Here is a 19,971-nt window from a genome sequence, read left to right as displayed (position 1 = left end):
CATGGCTGGAAACACTCTCAAAAAATATTGAAATAATGCATACTAATATACATTATATCCATACATAGTATGGAGGGTATATTAAGTTCGTTATTCCGTTTATAACTCATGGAAATAATAATTATAATTATATAAGATAAGAAGCTAAAATTTTACACAGATCAGTCTTTTGTCTTCACGCAGGTCAAGTTCGAAGATGGTTTATATCGGTCCACGATATCGTATAGCCCCCATATAACAGTATCCCCCGATATTCGGTATTTTGATGACTAAAGAGTAAGATAAAAAACTGAAGCAAAGTCAAACGCCAAAATTTGTACCAGAACAGTGTGGCTTGTTTGTTCGGGATACCGTAGTATTTTGTTGTTGCAAAATGGCCAGGCTTTATTCCTTTATTGTTGTTTTTATAAAAACAACGTTTGTTTATTAGTGGAGAACGAAGGTAATGTTTACCAGGGGGTAAGGCAGGGAATACCTAGGTTTCGGAAAGAGCCACCAATCCTCATCAGTTCCCTTGTTTTTTGTCTGGGATATTCGCCCCAGAAGTTATTTTAAAAATAACTTCTATGACAAAAAACATTTTTTACCCAAATGACGAGATCGTAAGCTCAATAGAAGAGGAACCAAAGAATTAAATAAAACTAAAATTCTTTTGGAAAGTCTTCTAAATCTTACAACCGCACTTATAAACATTTACAACTTTCTCCACTTGTTATGCTTTCGTTCTACTTCTACCTTTTTTTAAATTTTATTGAATGAAAGCAAAAAATGTCGGAAATAGCATCAAAGTTTGGAATAAGTTTAGATTTGTTCGAATTGGTCAACTTTGGCACGAATTATGGCCTGCAAACGGCCAATGAAACCGTCACACGCTGCCCGAATGATGCTCTACAGTATTTTGGCCCATTCCCGGCGAAGCGCTTGCTTGAGGTGATCGATACTTTGGTATGTTTTAGTGCCAACGTTGCTTTCCAAATTACTCCAGACACAATAGTCCAACGGATTGGTATCCGGAGATTTTGGTGGCCATTGGGCGCTGGAAATGAAGCGAGGAACCTCATTTTGTAACCATTCTGGGAAGGCGCGTGCTGAGTGCGATGATGCCAAAATGTTTGCGTGCCCAAGGCTTTAATACACCCTCCAGAATATTTTCGACGATAAACTACCATATTTTCAAAACATCACTTTGTGTAAGTGACCATACTTTCCAAAACATCACTTTGTGTAAACGACCATACTTTTCATACATATATATAGACAAATCTCTTACAGGCGGTAAAGTACCCACACAGAACTAATTGTGTAGAATTTCAGACAATTCCATATAGCCCATCTTCGAACATGACCTGCCTGCACACAAAAGACTGATATCTGTATCACTTTGTGTAAACGACCATACTTTTCAAAATATCACTTTGTAAACGACCATACTTTGCACAGCACCACTTTGTGTAAACGACCATACTTTTCAAAATATCACTTTGTGTAAACGACCATACTTTCACTTTGTGTAAACGACCCTACTTTTCAAAATATCACTTTGTGTAAACGACCATACTTTTCAAAACATCACTTTGTGTAAACGACCATACTTTTCAAAATATCACTTTGTGTAAACGACCATACTTTCCAAAACATCACCTTGTGTAAACGACCATACTTTTCAAAATATCACGACCATACGATTAATACGAGCGGAGAGCGACCATCGGCTGTTATGGCAGCCCACACCATCACATTGGCTGGCCCTTGAGTTCTGGTGGCTAACCGAAGGTGCACATTTTCAGCTAACCTCTTTGGCAAGTAAACACGATCATTTTGTTTTTTTTTTTTTAAACTGCTGGACAACGAATGTATTCTCATAGGAAAAAACCAAATTCGGCAGTTCACTACTTTCGGCCAAGCGAAGCAATTCTCTAGCTCTTTTAAGTCTATTTTCTTTCTGTTGCGGTGTAAGTTCTTGCACTTTTTGGAATTTCAATGGCTTTACCCCGAGCTGATTTTTTAATATTTGACGAATGGAATATTGTGATATGTTCAGCTCACAAGCCATTTTTCGACCACTGCGACGCGGATTTCGATCAAGTCGCTTCTTTACTTTTCGAACCATTTCTGCTGATGTTGCTGTTTTCTTCCGCCCACTTCCTTGTCATCGGGCGAGACACAAAAGATTTATTCACATTTAAATGCTGGAGTACTCTAACGATAGCCACTTGTGGGTTTCCAGCCAAATATAAAGAAATCACACTATCACGCTTGAATTCCACCATCACGAATAACTTTTTTTCTGGAAAATTCTCACCAAAGTGCTTTTGTACCCCTGTAAACAATATAATGAGCTGTCACTGGAATAATTTTAACAGCTGTCGGACAATTGGCTTAGAAATTACAGCAGTCGGAAGTTGGTTGCCATGCCCGCCCGTCCGTCTGTTGTAATCACGCTAGAGTCAGAACGAATTAAGATATGAAGCTAACATTTTGCATAGATCAGTCTTTTGTCTGCACACAGGTCAAGTTCGAAGATGGGCTATATCGGTCCACGATATCGTATAGCCACCATATAATTATGCTCTATCACTATACTTATTACTTTATACTATAGGTTTTTTGGGTTCAAAATTCTGGGGAGCTTCTAAGTGTGTTTTAGAAATCCTAAGGACAATACGTAATGTCAAATTAAGAAAGAAATCTATTTTAATCTTCAGTCAGAGTTTTTGTTTTATTTTTTTACTTTTATTTATTTTTTTTTTAATTGAATAAACCAATTTGAAAAGCTTACTGCAAAATCCATCATTTTTTCAAAAAAAAAAAAAAAAAAAAAAAACAAACCATTGATGGAGAAAATATGTTGTTAATACCAAATAAAAGTTGATTTCATTAAAAAGGCAATAACAAATCTATTTCATAATCTCCAACGGTACAATGAAACAAATCTCATTATTTTTTCTCTTTCTTTCTTTGTCTACGAAAAAGGAAAGTTTAACATCCGCACATTTTCGAAGTGAAAGATGGATGAATTGATTTTGCGCACCAAGTCAATGAACATCAGCAATAGTTGAAGTTTTGATATTGTCCGCAATTAATCATTGCAGACAACAGCTAAGTTTTGTGAATGGAAGAGATAAACAAAATGAAGAAGATTACATATTTAATAAAAATCATAAATTGTATTGAAGGAAAAAAATATTAGAATGCGAAATCTTTCCAAAGGAGACTAGTTATTGTGACAGCTGCACATGTTTTGTTCGATTTCTGTTAATCCGGTTCCAATTCAGATTCAAAAATTAGGGTTGTAACCAAAGAACTTCTAGAGTGAATATAATAGATTTGGCAGGACGATTAAAGAGGCGCACTCTATTATGCAGGCCTGTGTCACACACCGGTCAGACGTTGGGCACATCTTCTACAATTCGACCACAATACGAATTGAGACGACTGCACTATCCTGAACGCAATTACGCCAAAACTACCTTAGGAAATCGGCGTTCTTCACCATCATGGTAGATGGTGGTAAACTCCGAATACGGCATTAATTCTATATTATTGATGGCTTCTGTGACTGCTTCATTAGGAATGCCACTCAGACCTGCCTCATACTCTTCTTGATTTAGAGGCTCTCTCTTATAGCGTTGGACCTCTCTCTTTATATATCATGTATGTCCATCCTGACACGCCTAGGTGAGGGATTTTTATCCACCATCATTGTGGGCGTCATCCATACCATCATATGTATGGATGACGCCCACGATGACCCCCAAGCAGGTACCGCAACGAAAGCATATGGTTATGCTGACGTATGGTTAGGTGTCATTCGAAGGCATCCTCTCGCAGTTCTCAGGGCAGCAGGCCTCAGGTCAGCAAGGTCTCCTTTAAGGCACATCAAGTGCTAGCCGCCTAGTGCCTTGAGGACCTTGTTTCAACTTTTCATTTTGTCACAGATAGCTGTGTCTTGCGCGGACGACTTAAAAATGCGGTATAATGTGACCCCTAGAATCTTGGGTTAGTTCGGGACGGAATTATATTTCCATCGACCTGAACATTCAGCTCTGTTCTCATCTCCGAAGACCATGCGGTAATATGTGTGGCCTTTGATTTAGGATCGGATAATTTTGTATTCCTCGTTGAGGTAGGTGTCAAGCTTGGCACGATAGGTGTACAACTTTACATATACCCTCCGTATCCGTTACAATCTCAAGGGTACGTTACGAGCAAGGAGTTCTGGAAAGATGGAGGTTAAACAGGTCCGGATATATCACCCCATCCTGGGAAACTCCCTGTTCCACTTTATGAGGTTTGGGACTTCTGGTTATGGAATTCCACGTAGGACTGGCGCCCGCCCACATAGTTCAACATTTCAAATTTGGCCAAGGGGTAGTTGTCTCTCCATCCTCAAACAGTGTGGTGTGGCTTACTCTATCAAATGTCTTTGATGGGCCAAGGGCTACTAATTCTATTCTATGACACGACTTGTTCTGGCGTTTTGACGTATGACGTGCAATGCTGTTGTGGTGCTGTGTTGTGGACGGAATCCCTGTAGATATTTGGCAACTGCATAGCTTCCCCTGATGCTGGGGAGAAGTAAAGCCTCAAGAGTCTTTGGTACTGGTGACAAAAAGAAATCGACCTGTATGATTCGCCTTTAATGGCATTCTTGCCTGGCTTCAGTAGCAGGAACATAAGGTCCATTTTTCAGACTTTGGACACGAATATTTCCTCTCATTTAAAGAAACATATCTTATCAATCTTTTTAGCGCCTGAGCAAGTTTTTGTAAATGCAGGTCAACGTTCATAATGGATTCTACAAACCGGTATCAGAACTTTGTCCATAGTGGTCAATTGTTTCCATATAACAGAACCCACCAATATTCGGTTTTTTGATGATCCTAGCCAAATTTTTCCAACGCTACTTAGTCCAGCTCTTAGTAGCTGAGCCGGACTTTAAATATCCTCCACCATTAGGTAAATTATAATGGCTGTTATCTCTTTCCGTAAGTTATATACAACTAAGATTAAGACATTTTTTAGAGTAAAAAATGTTTCTCGACAAGTTTTCCTATATACACCCTTATGAAATACGATTTTTAATAAGTTTCATTTTCTTTAAAATTAATTACATCCAATTAATATCCGACCACAAACTATGAAATAGTTATCCAAACAAAAAATGTCGTGATTTCTGTATCATACCAAGAAAGCCATGCACAGTTCCAATTTTATCTACGGCCAAAGAAAACGTTTGTTATTTTTGCATTAGGCAATCGATAGCTGTCATTAAAATTACCTCAAATCAATTTCGAAAAACCAAACAAGCAACAGCAGCGGCAAATCTCGGTGACCAGCCATAAAAAATCTTGGTTAATGCCTGATTAAGCTAAACATTTACTTTTTATGTCTCAGTTTCACATTCAGTTCAAATCTAATTAATAGCCTGCCTCCTTTGCACCCAAAAATGAGTAAATCAAGAGACAATCGATGTTATGGAAATGGCCGAGACGAACAAATTTCCGTCTGTCTGTCTGTTCGCCGGTCCAATCATGGCCAAGTCATATGTTAATGTGAAAGTTGTTTTTTTTTTTTTTTGTTAGCTTCTCGTTTAATGTACAATTATTGTAGAGGAGATCAGGCGGGCATCATTACCCCCCATGTTATGAGATTTTATTGGGATTTCATGATCAACAACCATGGCAAATTGACCAGGCAGTCAGGCAATCTGTCAGTAGCTGGCTAGCTGGCCTAGGCTGGCCCACCACCAACACCACAACAACAAAAAAGAGGTTCAACTAGAAATCTTGGAGAGAAAAAATATGCGTTTTATAAAAAAAGGCCAGCCAACTACAAAAAAAAATCAATTACAACAAACTGAAAACTAAGAGTTAAGTGAAAAACTCTGTTAGTTTTTCCAGTTGACGTTTGACGCTAATGATGACGGTCATGTCGTTGATGAGAATGTTGTTGGTTGGTGCTACGTACCTCGAAATTATCACAAAAAAAATGAGGAGTAAATGAGAAAAAGTTTGTTTGCACACGAAAACACCAAAAAAAACCATCCACACTTTTTTAAAGTTTTGTTTGCCAAAAGAGGTGTGGCGAAAGCGGTAACTGCGGCACAAGCTGGAATTATTTTAAATCCAAATAATTACAGTGGAGTGGAGATCACTTGAAGTAGATGTTAGTGCCATTATAATAGACATTACAGGGTAATGACTGCCAATGAATGCCAAAGTTCCGTTACTCTGTTTCTAGGTTAGGTTAATAGAATATTTTTATTATCAAAAAAAAAAAAAAAAAAAAAAAAAAAAAAATAGCCTTTGAAACTGAAGTCAAGATTTTTCTATCGAAAATAGTATCTGAGGACACAACTCCTACGGAAAATACAGGTTATGAAAATACAGGAATGAAAGCAAAAAATGTCGGAAATAGCATCACATGTTGGAATAAGTTTAGATTTGTTCGAATTAGTCACCTTTGGCACGAATTATGGCCTTCAAACGGCCAATAAAGCAGTCACACGCTGCCCGAATGTTCTCTGCGGCATTTTGGCCCATTCCCGGCGCAGCGCTTGCTTGAGGTGATCGACAATTTGGTATTATTTAGTGCCAACCGTGCTTTCCAAAATACTCCAGACACAATAGTCCAACGGAACCTCATTTGTAACCATTCTGGGGTGGCGCGTACTGAGTGCGATGGTGCTGAGTCCTGTTGGAATGTCCAGGGCCTGCGGCCAAAATATTTGCGTGCCAAGAGGCTTTAATACATCCTACAGAACATTTTCGTCGATAAACTTTGTGTAAACTACCAAACTTTCCAAAACACACTTTGTGTAAACGACCATACTTTTCATACATATATAGACACATCTCTTACAGGCGGTAAGTACCCACACAGAACTATGTGTAGAATTTCAGAGTTTCCATATAGCCCATCTTCGAACCTGTATCACTTTGTGTAAACGACCATACTTTTCGAAATATCACTTTGTGTGAACGACCATACTTTTCACAGCACCGCTTTGTGTAAACGACCATACTTTTCAAAATATCACTTTGTGTAAGCGACCATACTTTTCAAAATATCACTTTGCGTGAACGAACATACTTTTCAAAACATCACTTTATTTTCCACTTTACTTTCCAAAACATCACTTTGTGTGAACGACCATACTTTTCAAAGTACTTATTTGTGTAAACGACCATACTTTCCAAAACACCAATTTGTGTAAACGACCATACTGTTCAAAACATCACGACCATACGATTAATACGAGCGGAGAGCGACCATCGGCTGTTATGGCGGCCCACACCATCACTATTTGTCTGCGGACATTTTTTTTACAGAAAAAATCTCGGGCTCTGTGGCTCTAGGGACATTTTTTCTATAGAAAAAATCTCGTTCTCAGTGAGTTTGGGGACATTTTTCTTTTAGAAAAAATCTCGACCTCTATTTGTCTGGGGACATTTTTTCTATAGAAATAATCTCGTCCCCTGTGGGTCTGGGGACATTTTTTCTATAGAAAAAATCACGTCCTCAATGCGACTGGGAACATTTTTCTATAAAAAATATTCATCCCGGTGGATGTGGGGACATTTTTTTATAGAAAAAAATGTCGTTCTCAGTTCTCAAGTTAGGAAAAAAATCAATTAGTAGAATTTTTCCCTTTTAAGGTAGAGGCATTCCACTGTGCAGCTGGAGTTTTTTTTTTCATAACAACAAATGACAAATGTGCTAAAATTGTCTACACCAATGCAACTAATTGAAAAAAAAAAAACAAGACAAGAAGAAGACGAACAAGTTTTCATATTTTTCCCGGTGGATATTTTTTTTTTTGCTCTTCACAAGCCAAGTCAATAAATATGGCTAAAACATGCGTACAATAACTGTTGTTGATTGAAGTTAAGTTATGGACATATTCGGACATATTTATGCTGTTTTGCCGCTTATAAGCCGTAAAACTATTTAAGCGGCTTTTGAGTTGCAAGTACAACAACCCATGATGTTGCATTAACATACAACAACAGCAGAACAGCGACAGAGATATGATGTCCAACGCATGTCAATTATATTGCCAATTGGTTGGTAGGTTGGTTGTTGGCTGTTAGGTTTCTTAGATTTCCTGACTGACATGAAAGCAATTGTTTTTTTAAATATTTCCACCATGTGATATGCTTGTGGTTGCCTGCAAATTAAAAAAAAAAGCTTTTCTTACCACACTCAGCGATAGCTGGGCCATAACAAAGCACACCCCTTTGGGCAATACCAAACAAACGAACACTACCCACTTTACTGTCATTAGGTCGGTCGATCGGTCTTAACCAACAACAACAAATTGCTAAAAGCAAACTACTAAAAATCTGGTAGTTGGCATTTGGTTGCATAAAAGTATGTCGTATTTGCCTACTGGCGCACTTCTGCTGGTCATTGCCTTTCACGTTGCCTGGTATCACCCAGCTAAAATCTTATCATCTGGCAGTCAAACGAACTAAAGACAGTAGAAACTGGAAGATATCGAATGAATGCTAGTACCGGCAGAAAAAAGGGTGTAGCCTGGATAGCATTTTTTTCTTTTCAAATATTAGTTTCACTGGTAGAAGGGGTTTTTCTATAGAGTACCACAAAAAATCTACAGAAGACTAAGGATCTATACACAAGAGCATAATTCAATATTTCAAAGGTGTTCTATTCTTTAGAAGACCTTGTAGAGGACTTCTATAGAATAGAAGACCTCGTAGAGGACTTCTATGGAATAGAAGACCTTGTAGAGGACTTCTATAGATTGGAAGACCCATTAGAGGCCTTCTATACGGTAGACCTATGAAAAAAATTTTCTAGAGGATTTTTTTCTATTAAAAAAATGTCTACAGGACGATTTTCTTTCTATGGGAAAAAATTGTCCACAGGACGATTTTTTTTTCTATGGAAAAATTGCCCTTTGGAAAAATTTATTTTCTCTATGGGAAAAATACTCCACAGAACAAGGGTCTTTCTATGGAAAAATTGTCCTCAGAAATTGAGAGGTATTTTTATACCCTCAGCCATATGGCAAGAGAGGGTATATAACATTTGATATGCCAAAGAAATAACGGATTTGGAGCCTAGGTCTCTTTGAACCAAATCCGTTTCTGGACATTTGAAGTCGATCTAGCGATGTCCGTCCGTCTGGCTGACTGGTGCGCACGATAACTCTCGAAGGGAGTATCCCATTTGGCCCAAACTTGGTACATATCAAACTTAGATCGAGTTCGGAGATGGGCAATATCTGTCCGCTTCTACTGGTACCTCCCCCATAGAAGGTCAACATTAAAAAAAAGATTCTGGACAGAGAGAGAGAGGATTTGCATCAGAGATCAGTGGTCAGGTGCGAAAATGGACAATATCCGTCCACCCCATCTAGTACCTCCCCCACCCAAGGGTCAAAATTTTGAATAATTACAACTCTTATAAAATGTGATGTAAGACTCCGATTGTCTTCACATTACACACAACACAATATTTTTCTTAACCCAAGGTCTGGTGCAAAAGTGGAATATATCGGTCCACTCCTTCTGGATCAAAATTTTGAATATTTACAAAGGGTCAACATTTTTAATATCAAAGTAGCTCATAAAACGCGAAATTAATATCCGATTTCATTCAAACTTGCCACATCTCAATATTTCTATCAACACAAGGTCTGTTATAAAGATGGTAGATATCGGAACATTCCTTCTGGTACCGCCCCCACAATGATTGGAATAGCCAAACAAAAAATTGAATAAAATCCGAAATGAGTATCCGGTTCTCTTCAAATTTCGCACATTCCATTATTTCTACTAAAACAAGATCTGCTGTGAATATTGGTGTGAATATTGGTGTACTGCTTCTGGTACCTCTCCCACAAAACGGGCTAAAAATTTTTAAAAATTAAACGCTCATAAAACCCGAATTAAGCATCGAACTCTCTTCAAACATCACACATCCAAATATTTTTACTAACGCAAGATCAGTTCTGAAGATTATGAATATATGTCAACCTCTTCTTCGCCAAATTGGCTTTTCGTAACAGATTTTCGATTTTGAAATCATAGATTTCAAAGCAAAAGAAATAAATGCAGCAAAAGAAAAAATGCAGTGATCGTCAGGATAAATCGTCTTCAGCCGTCTTTAAAAGCATTCATGCCATATCTGACTGCAACTCCTCCCATGAAATTTATTATTGTCTTTAAAAATCCGTACGTATGTGACTAAAAAATGATATTCCTTAAAAATTACCTTCCCTGTGACGAAACTGTACATATTCCTCTCTCCAACCTTCTAATTCTCCTTCGTGCATTTTAATAACATTCCATTATAAAATTCAATAAAAATCCAAACTCAATTCAAAGGTAAGCATACAACGATGGAGAGAGAAAAACCACCCTCATGTGATAGATGGGAAAGTGACCCCTGAATTTTTGTCCACTGACCTCTCTGTCTCTCTCACCCCACGAAACAAAAGAATGAAGCCTCCCAGAGACAACATATGTTTTCACAACATCTCCTCAACGATTTGAATAGCAGAACAAAAATAACCTGATGCAATAGTGGTGGAAATTTAAATCCTGAGTGACATGAATCACAAAGATACACGATTGGATGAAGGAATGCGACAGAAAACAACCCCCGTAAGATGCCTTAACTAAAAAGAGATAATAAAAGAAATAGAAATTCTGAGTGAATACAATTTTTGAATTTATTTCTACCTGTCCACACATCAGTGTCTGCAGGATTAAAAAAGGCCAATTAAATAATTGTGAAAAAATACATCTCCTGTTTTTTAAACTTGGTAAAGAAATAGAGTCATTTATAAAACTTCCGTATAAAATATGATCGTTTTTATACACTCCACCTATGGAGTGTATATTAATTTTGCCATTCCGTTTGTAACTCCTCGAAATACTCATGTCAGACCCAACAAAGTATATATATTCTTGATCAGCGTAAAATTCTAAGATTCTTAGCCATGCCCGCCTGTTGTAATCACGCTATCTTTCGAACGAATTGAGATAGAAGGCTAAAATTTTGCACACATGTATATTTGCCAGTAGGCAGGTTAAGTTCGTAAATGGGCCCTGTAGGTCCACGTTATCATATAGCCCCCATATAACAGCCCCGATATTCGGTATTTTGATGATTTTAGCGACATTATTCTCCGGAATTGTTTCAAATTTGGCATTTGAAGTTCGAAATGGATACTACATCCTATGACAGAAAACTGTCTGTGCAGGTCCACGTCTTCGTATGGCCCCCATATAACGGTACCTCCCGATATTCGTTATTTTGATGATTTTAGCGATATTATTCACCGGGGTTGTTTCGAATTTGCTATTTGAAGTTCGTAATGGATACAACAGCCTAAGGCAGAAAACTGTCTGTGCAGGTCCGCGTCTTCGTATAACCCCCATATAACGGTACCTCCCGATAATCGATATTTTGATGACTGCAACTACATTATTTACCGATTTTTTTTCTAAGTTTCGCATTTGAATATTGTAATGGCTTAGGAAAAAGATTACCTATGCAGGTCCATGTCGTCGTATTGACCCTAATATAACGGCTGCATTCGGTATTTTTAAGATTTTAACGGACTTTATTGTTTGTGAGAATTGCCAAATTCGTTCCAAGTGGTGGATGGTATTCCAAGTTCGGCCCGGCAGAACTTACAGCTTTTTTACTTGCTTATTTTTACTTGAAAATATTATCTATTACATTTTTCCGTCCGTTTAATATAGATCTAAATAGCTTTAACTTTTTGGATTTAAATAAATTTTCTGAAAAGCCTGAATATACTGGTCTGTTCCAAAACTCCAATAATGAAAAAAAAACAACTACGATAATCGATTTTCCCTTTATGATATCGGATAAAAATTCAAATCTAGCAAATTCTCTGAACAAAGCATATGTATCTATATCTTTGCCAATGCATCTGCATATCATACGGATGCAGAAAAAAAAACAACCAAAACAATATCTTAGGTTCATTTAATTTAATTCATTCATTGTCAATTATCATAAGAAAAACTTTCCCACCATTCCGTACAGAGAGCGCTGCCACAGGTCATGATTTACATTTACAGGCCTATTTCAGTTTAGCATGGCAACTGTTAATAAAAAGAAAAGCAAACTGTAACAGCAAACCAAAAAAGAAAAAAAGTGAAGAACTATGAATCGCCAGAAGACCGTTTCCATATCAGATGACTGAAAAGAGTCTTACTTGGCTGTTTCCAAGTTTAATTGTTTCCTGGCCTAATTAAACTGTTAACACTTGTAGCACCTTAACATGTGTTTCGGCGTGCCATGGCTAATGGTGCAAAATTTCTCTTTTTGTTCACTATTTTTTGTTTGATGTTAGTTTTGTTGTTGTTATTGCCATTGTATTCATGATTTAACAGCGGTACAGAAAACACATTCAAGCCTCATATTCATTCATATGAAATGAGTTATTTTTGGTTGGAGAATCAACTTGGCACTCGCTCACCAAGTTTTGGCTACCAGACCAAGCGAGCGACCGGCTAACCAAACCAACCGCAACAAAATGTTCCAAAAAAAGTGAAAAAAATGTTCCAAACATAAACAGCTGGTGTTTTTTTGAGAGAATATTCAAATGGTGAAGTGGTGTGGAATCATAGCAGCTCCTACTTTTTTCAAGGGGACACTCGTATTAGAAAGTACAAGCAACAGTTTTGTTAATACAATTTGGCAGAGGGCATAAACATTTTATGATTAATAAATCGGAAATATTTTTACAGATAATAACTAGGAAGACCCCTTAAAAAATGCCAAGATTTTATGAGGCTCTAGAAAAATGTTAGACAGTTTTAGTACACGTGACAAGCGGATTTTATCTAAGAATAAAAAAAATTGGTCATATAAATATTTCAGGAAAAATATTCAGTGGATTGTGAAAGTAGATCTAACAAGCATTAAAACAAAAACATTAAAAAAACATTAAGTTCGGTTGGGCCGAATTTTTATAAAAGTATCTGAATTCACACGTGTTCCACTTAAAACTACAAATACCAGTAAGACCGTTTGAAAAAATGTTGTTAAACGTGTATGGGGGCCATACCAAAACCGGAACCATAGACCATTTTATACTTGAAGGATTGTAATCTGCCAAAACTTCTTAGATACAAAATTTGAAACAATTTCGTGGGTAAATGTGACTAGGATTATGAAAATAACGAGTATCGGTGGGTATCGTTTGCCATTTGAAGTACCAATACCAATTTTTAGACAAATCCGTGGAGAAATGTGACAAAAGTCATCAAAATACCGAATATCGGGAGATACCGTTGTATATATGGGCTATACCAAAACGTGGACCTATACATACAAAGTTTCGCCACCGGAGCTAGAAACCATTACGAACTACAAATACCAATTTATGGAAAAATATGGCAAAAATCATGAAAATACCAAATATCGGGCGGTACCGTTGTATGGGGGCTGTATGACCTACAAATACCGATTTTGAGACAAATCCGTGAAAAAATGTGGCGAAAATCGTCAAAATACCGAACATCAGAAGGTACAGTTATATGGGGGCTATAGAAAAACGTGGACCTATACATGCATTGTTTCTTCACAGGAGCTGTAAACCATTACGAACTGCAAATTCCAATTTTTAGACAAATCCATGGAGAAATGTGGCAAAAGTCATCAAAATACCGAATATTGGGAGGTACCGTTGTATGTGGGCTATACCAAAACGTGTACCTATACATACAATGTTTCGGAGCTAGAACCCATTACGAATTACAAATACCAATTTATGGACAAACCTGTGAAAAAATCTGCCAAAAATCAGGAAAATACCGAATATAGGAAGGTACCGTTGTGTAGAGGTTGTACATACAATGTTTCGCCACAGGAGCTAGAACCCTTACGAACTACAAATATAAACTTCTGGACAAATCCATGGGAAAATGTGGAGGTACCGTTTGTATAAGGGATATATATATTTTCTATACCAGCCATTTTAAACACAATACAAATTGTTCTGTCAAATTTTAAAGCTCTACGTCAAATAATGTGCGCTCTATGGTGATTTCAACAGACGGACATCGTTAAATCGACTCAGAACTTTATGCTGATCATGAATGTACAGGGTGAGATGACTGAGATGAAAAAACTGCAACCAACTTCAGACTGCTGTCATTTCGAAGCCACTCGTCCGACAGCTGTTAAAATTATTCCAGTTACAGCTCATTATATTGTTTAGAAGCGTACAAAAGCATTTTGATGAGAATTTTCCAGAAAAAAAGTTATTCGTGATGGAATTCAAGCGCGATAGTGTGATTTCTTTATATTTGGCTAGAAAATCACAAGTGGCTATCGTTAGAGCACTCCAGCATTTAAATGTGAATAAATTTTTTGTGTCTCGTACCCCCGCTCGTTACCGTGATACTGTTAGCGTAGCCCGACGTCAAGGAAGTGGACGTGTAAGAAAACAGCAACATCAGCAGAAATAGTTCGAAAATTGAAGAAGAAGCGACTTGAGCGAAACCCGCGTCGCAGTGGCGGAAAAATGGCTCGTGAGCTGAACATATCGCAATATTCCATTCGGCTAATATTGAAAAATGAGCTCGGGATAAGGCCATTAAAATTCCAAAAAGTGCAAGAACTTACACCGCAACAGAAAGAAAATAGACACCAAGGAGCTAAAGAGTTGTTTCACTTGGCCGAATGTGGTGAACTGCCGAATTTGGTTTTCTCCGATTTTCTCCGTTGTCCAGCAGTTTGTAAACAAACAAAATGATCGTGTTTACTTGCCAAAGAGGTCAGCTGAAAATGTGCACATTCGGTTGGCCACCAGAACCATAACAGCCGATGATCGCTCTCCGCGCGTAATAATCGACCGTGGCATCAGAATAAATGCCAAATATTATCGCGAAAATATTCTGGAGGGTGTATTAAATTCTTGGGCTAGCAATTATTTTGGCCGCAGACCTTGGAAGTTCCGACAGGACTCAGCACCAACGCACTTAGCACGCGCCACCCAAGAATGGTTACAAAATGAGGTTCCTCGCTTCATTTCCAGCGCACAATGGCCACCAAAATCTCCGGATACCAATCCGTTGGCCTATTGTGTCTGGAGTATTTTGGAAAGCAAGGTTGGCACTAAAAATACCAAAGTGTCGATCACCTCAAGCAAGCGCTTGGCCGGGAATGAGCAAAAATACTGCAGAGGAACATTCGTGCAGCGTGTTACGGTTTCATTGGCCGTTTAAAGGCTATAATTCGAGCCAAAGGTGACCCATTCGCACAAATCTAAACTTATTCTTAAATGTGATGCTATTTCCGACATTTTTGCCTTCATTTATTTAAATTTAAAAAAATGTAAAAATTATGGCGCTTGACTTTGTTGCAGTTTTTTTTTATCTCATCCTGTATATAATTTTTGGGGTCTACGACGAATATTTAGGGATGTTACAAACGGAATGACAAAGTTAATATACCCTCCTTTTCTATGTGGAGGTTATAAGCAATTCTTGAAACCCCAAAGACCCCTTTGTTGAGGGTTAAAATTTTCGACCAACATTTTCTTTGTGTTTGTTATCAGTAATATTGCTGAAGACACCATATACCTAAAATGAATAGACAGTACAGAATAGTAGTAGTGAGAATATGAAAAGTCGACACTTCTGAGGTTGTATTAATTTCGTGATCAAGATTTTGAAGTATTTTTCTAGAATTCTTAGTGGATACACCTAGATCTGTCTGGTATATAGCATAAATATTTATTTTGCTGGAGGAACACTGAAATTTATTCATGCGTTTTAAAATCTATTCAATATAATTCTATCGCCATAACTCAAAATTACTCGTTTTACTCGTAAGGGTAATATACTCGAGAGCGGGAGTGTTCGAAGAGTAGTAGTTTCCATACGAAGTTTGCTCTCCATTATGTGAGATCACTTGCAAGATACTCCTGTTTGAAAAATAGGAGTAGGAGTCAAAATACTCTAAGAAGAATTCGAGTTTACTCTAAAAGTAAAATCGAGTGGAAACAAATATAAAATTGAATGGACTTTAATTTTCTCTTTGTATTCTTTTCAGTTGAATTTTTCACTGTGTATATATATTTCGAGAAGGCGTATGTTCTGCAAATGTTTAGGGATGAAAAATTGCGCCAAGCAAGAACACAAACAAAAAGTAAGAACAGTTTCGCAACAAAAATAAATTCATTGACACATTTCCAAAAAAGCGCATAGCAACAAGGTAAACATTTTCAATTCCATTGGTAGGAAAAGGATTTCACCTTAAAAAATTACTACACAAAGACGATATTTGCGGATAATAAGCATGCATGTGTTTAAAGGATTCAAAACATAAGTATTTGTTTTTTACAAATATTTTTAAGACACTGGGTAGCTTTTTCTATATTGAATTCATGCTCTGAAGAGAAGCGGATTTTAAATTAGAAAAAATGGAAAAAATACCGAATAATAATAATAATTTTCAATAAAAGGTTTGCAAATTATTTCATTTCAGGTAATTTAAGATAGATAAATTAAAAAAAAACAATTGGATATTGATTTGAATATCAAAGAAACAGCGAGATATTTGAATGAATATATATCCATAACATTCGTGAATGAATTTTCATTCCTACTAGTATTTGTAATGTAATCAATCTCCCTGATTGATCCCTACCAACGTAGTTGAACTTGCAATCCGAAATTCCCCGACATTCCATTAACACTTTAAATGTTCTCACACAGACACAACATATTTTGTTCGAAAGATGATCATCAATTATGAGCCCAGATCATGATGACAATGACGTAGCACAGTAGACCGATCGACCGACAAAAGCCCATACTACTTGAGTTAACAATGCGAACCAAAAGAAAAAAAAATTAAAAACAAGTACCGGCTCCTTAAGATCACAATAAAGTAGTGGATAGAAAGAACACAACCACATACATGCATGGTCTACCAAACATCCCGACAAGCAACAAGTTCACCAGGATGATTATGAGAATAAATGTGTTGGCTATGGATTTTTGGTCCATTCAGGAGGGGAATATCATCTAGAGGGGCGGGTAAACTGAGCATACCCCTTTTCTCTATGTGATGACTGTGACCGATCATGGTAATGGTAATGGAGATCTCTTTTCGAAAGAATTTAAGTATGGCCGTTTAAGCAAGTCATCAGACTTGTTCTAGACAAAAGATGAGTGCGTCTGTCTGTCAGTCTTGACAGGTTACGAGGGATTTAATTACAACATGTGAGGTGAGTTGATGTGTTTGCCGAATGGTTGGCTGATGTCTTTTGTTTTAGTTCGTTCTCTTTTGCAATTTTAGGTATTTATTGATGAGTCACCATTGCTCTGATTATTTTTTTTTTATTTTTTTTTTATTTTATTTTTTTTTTTTGAAATGAATTCCTTTCCTAGAATGTTGATTAATCGTGTTTGGAATTCCTTCTTGGCTACACTTATGGAATTCCTCCCACATTAAGATGCGGTAATATGAGAGGGGGTACGTGAGAATTTATGGTATTTTAACACTTTTGATCCTTAAATGGGTTTCTCTAAAAAAATATGTATATTTCAATGGAATTTCTTGATGATGTGGCCTAAATAGGTACGATAGCATACAAATAATTTAAAACAAGAGAGAAAAAGCTGTTGGCATTGAAGATATACTCACAGGTGGGGTTATATTTCAAAGAAATCCATTTTTATGTCTAAGAAATGTCCTGACATACCTGAAAATAAAAAAAAAAAACAAAATCATTTAGATCAAAATGGCAAAAAAAATGGAAAAACATATCAATTAGAGATGAAATGTTAGCAAAAAGCTTCACAATCTAAGACGATTTCAAAAAGAATATCAATATCTCTCCTTCTCGTAAACAAATTCTAGATGATCTGAACTTATTCAAAATGAATCTACTCTCTGCTCATGGTGCTACATTAAATACTATTGGGCAGAGAGCAGAGACAGAGAGAGATTTGCTCATTTTCACCCGAGAGTGAAACTTACTAGCTAGCGGCATTGCTCTAAGAGTGGTAGTTTTATATGGAGTTTACTCTTCTCTCTTTTGCTTTGCGAGGAAGCGCTCCCGAGTAGCTCCTGTTTGAAAAATTAGAGTTGGAACTGATTCGCTCGAAATAGAAAAAGAGTTTGAAATCGGATGGAGAAAAATATATTGTTTGCCGATTTGTGAGTCTGTTCGTTTATTGCTCCCACTCTAAAACGAGGAGAGAAAGCGGTATCCGTATCCAAATAGTACCAAATGTAGAGCTTTTAGTACTTTAAGCACTTTATAGTTCCAATTTTCCAAACACATGACAAACCAGGAGGGAAAGGTCAAAAGTCGGGCGGGGCCGCCTATATAATACCCTACACCTATGCGTATTTAGTAAAGCTCCCGTAACAAAAAAGTTTATATTGAGAATTTATATGAAGTAGATCATACCAACTATGAACACCAAATCGGATGAAATCGGATAAAAATGTATATGTTATATCCAAATCTGAACTTGAATCTTGATAAAATTTTAAGAACTTATTTCTGACCTGTATCTGATATCTGGTACCAAAGATAATTGTGGTGGAGTGCATATTACACATGTGACGGACTTAAAACCACAATTCGGATGAAACATATGTATGGAAGCTATAACTACATCTGATCCGATTTTCCACATATTTGAAGTACTTATTTCTAGGATAAATTTATTCGCAATTCCCTTCATTTGGGCTGATATTAGCCATTTGAAGCACAATTAGCCTGATATCGGATAAATATACAGGGTGAGATAAAAAGCTGTAACAAAGTCAAGCCCCATCATTTTTACATTTTTTTTAAATTTTATTGAAAAAAAAGCAAAAAATGTCGGAGGTAGCATCAAATTTTAGAATAATATCAGATTTGTTCGAATTGGCACGAATTATGGCCTTCAAACGGCCAATGAAATCGTCACACGCTGCCCGAATGTTGCTGTGCGGTGTTTTTTGGCCCATTCCCAGCGAAGCACTTGCTTGAGGGGATCGACACTTTGGTATTTTTTTGCTTTCCAAAATACTCCTGACACAATAGTCCAACGAATTAGTATCGGGATATTTTGGTGGTCATTGTGCCCTGTAATTGAAGCGAGGAACCTCATTTTGTTACCATTCTTGGGTGGCGTGAGCTGAGTGCGATGGTGCTGAGACCTGTTAGAATGCCCAAGGTCTGCGGCCAAAATGTTTGCGTGCCCAAGGCTTTAATACACCCTCTAAAATATTTTCGCGATAGTATTCGGCATTTATTCTGATTCCACGGTCGATTAATACGAGCAGAGAGCGACCATCGGTTCTGGAGGCCAACCGAAGGTGCACTTTTTCCGCGAACCTCTTTGGCAAGTAAACACGATAATTTTGTTTGTTTCCAACCTGCTGGACAACGAATTTTTTCTCATCGGAGAAAACCAAATTCGGCTGTTCACCACTTTCGGCCAAGCGAAGCAACTCTTAAGCTCTTTTGAGTCTATTTTATTCCTGTTGGGGTGTAAGTTCTTGCCCTTTTGGAATTTCAATGGCTATACCTCGAACTCATTTTTCAATATTTGCTGAATGGAATATTGCGATATGTTCAGCTCACGAGCCATTTTTCGGCCATTGCGACGCGGGTTTCGATCAAGCCGCTTCTTTACTTTTCGAATCATTTCTGCTAATGTTGCTGTTTTCTTCCGTCCACTTTCTTGACGTCGCGGTATCCAGCGATGGTACGGGATACAAAAGATTTATTCACATTTAAATGCTGGATTGCTCTAACGATAGCCACTTGTGGTTTTCCAGCCAAATATAAATAAATCACACTATCACGCTTGAATTCCATCACGAATAACTTTTTTTCTGGATAATTCTCACGGAAATGCTTTTGTACGCTTGTAAACAATATAATGAGCTGTGACTGCAATAATTTTGACAGTTGTCGGACGAGTGGCATAGAAATGACAG

General features: G+C 37.2%; 1 protein-coding gene across 4 annotated transcripts in view; it reads right to left on the bottom strand.

The window, feature by feature from the left end:
- LOC101892464 (afadin) overlaps positions 1–19,971 on the bottom strand; it is a 176,688-nt gene that overhangs the window by 129,406 nt on the left and 27,311 nt on the right. Inside the window, exon 2 of one of the 4 annotated variants that reach the window (XM_059118130.1) lies at positions 17,674–17,731. The exons of the other annotated variants lie outside the window; for them this stretch is intronic. The gene's annotated coding sequence lies outside the window, so the exon portion shown is untranslated. The remainder of the gene's footprint in view (positions 1–17,673; positions 17,732–19,971) is intronic. 4 annotated transcript variants of the gene reach the window in all.

Source organism: Musca domestica, unplaced genomic scaffold, assembly GCF_030504385.1.
Source record: "Musca domestica strain aabys unplaced genomic scaffold, Musca_domestica.polishedcontigs.V.1.1 12, whole genome shotgun sequence".
Lineage (NCBI taxonomy): Eukaryota > Metazoa > Arthropoda > Insecta > Diptera > Muscidae > Musca > Musca domestica.
The sequence above is the reverse complement of the archived record's forward strand: the minus strand, read 5'-3'. Positions and strand labels throughout refer to the sequence as shown.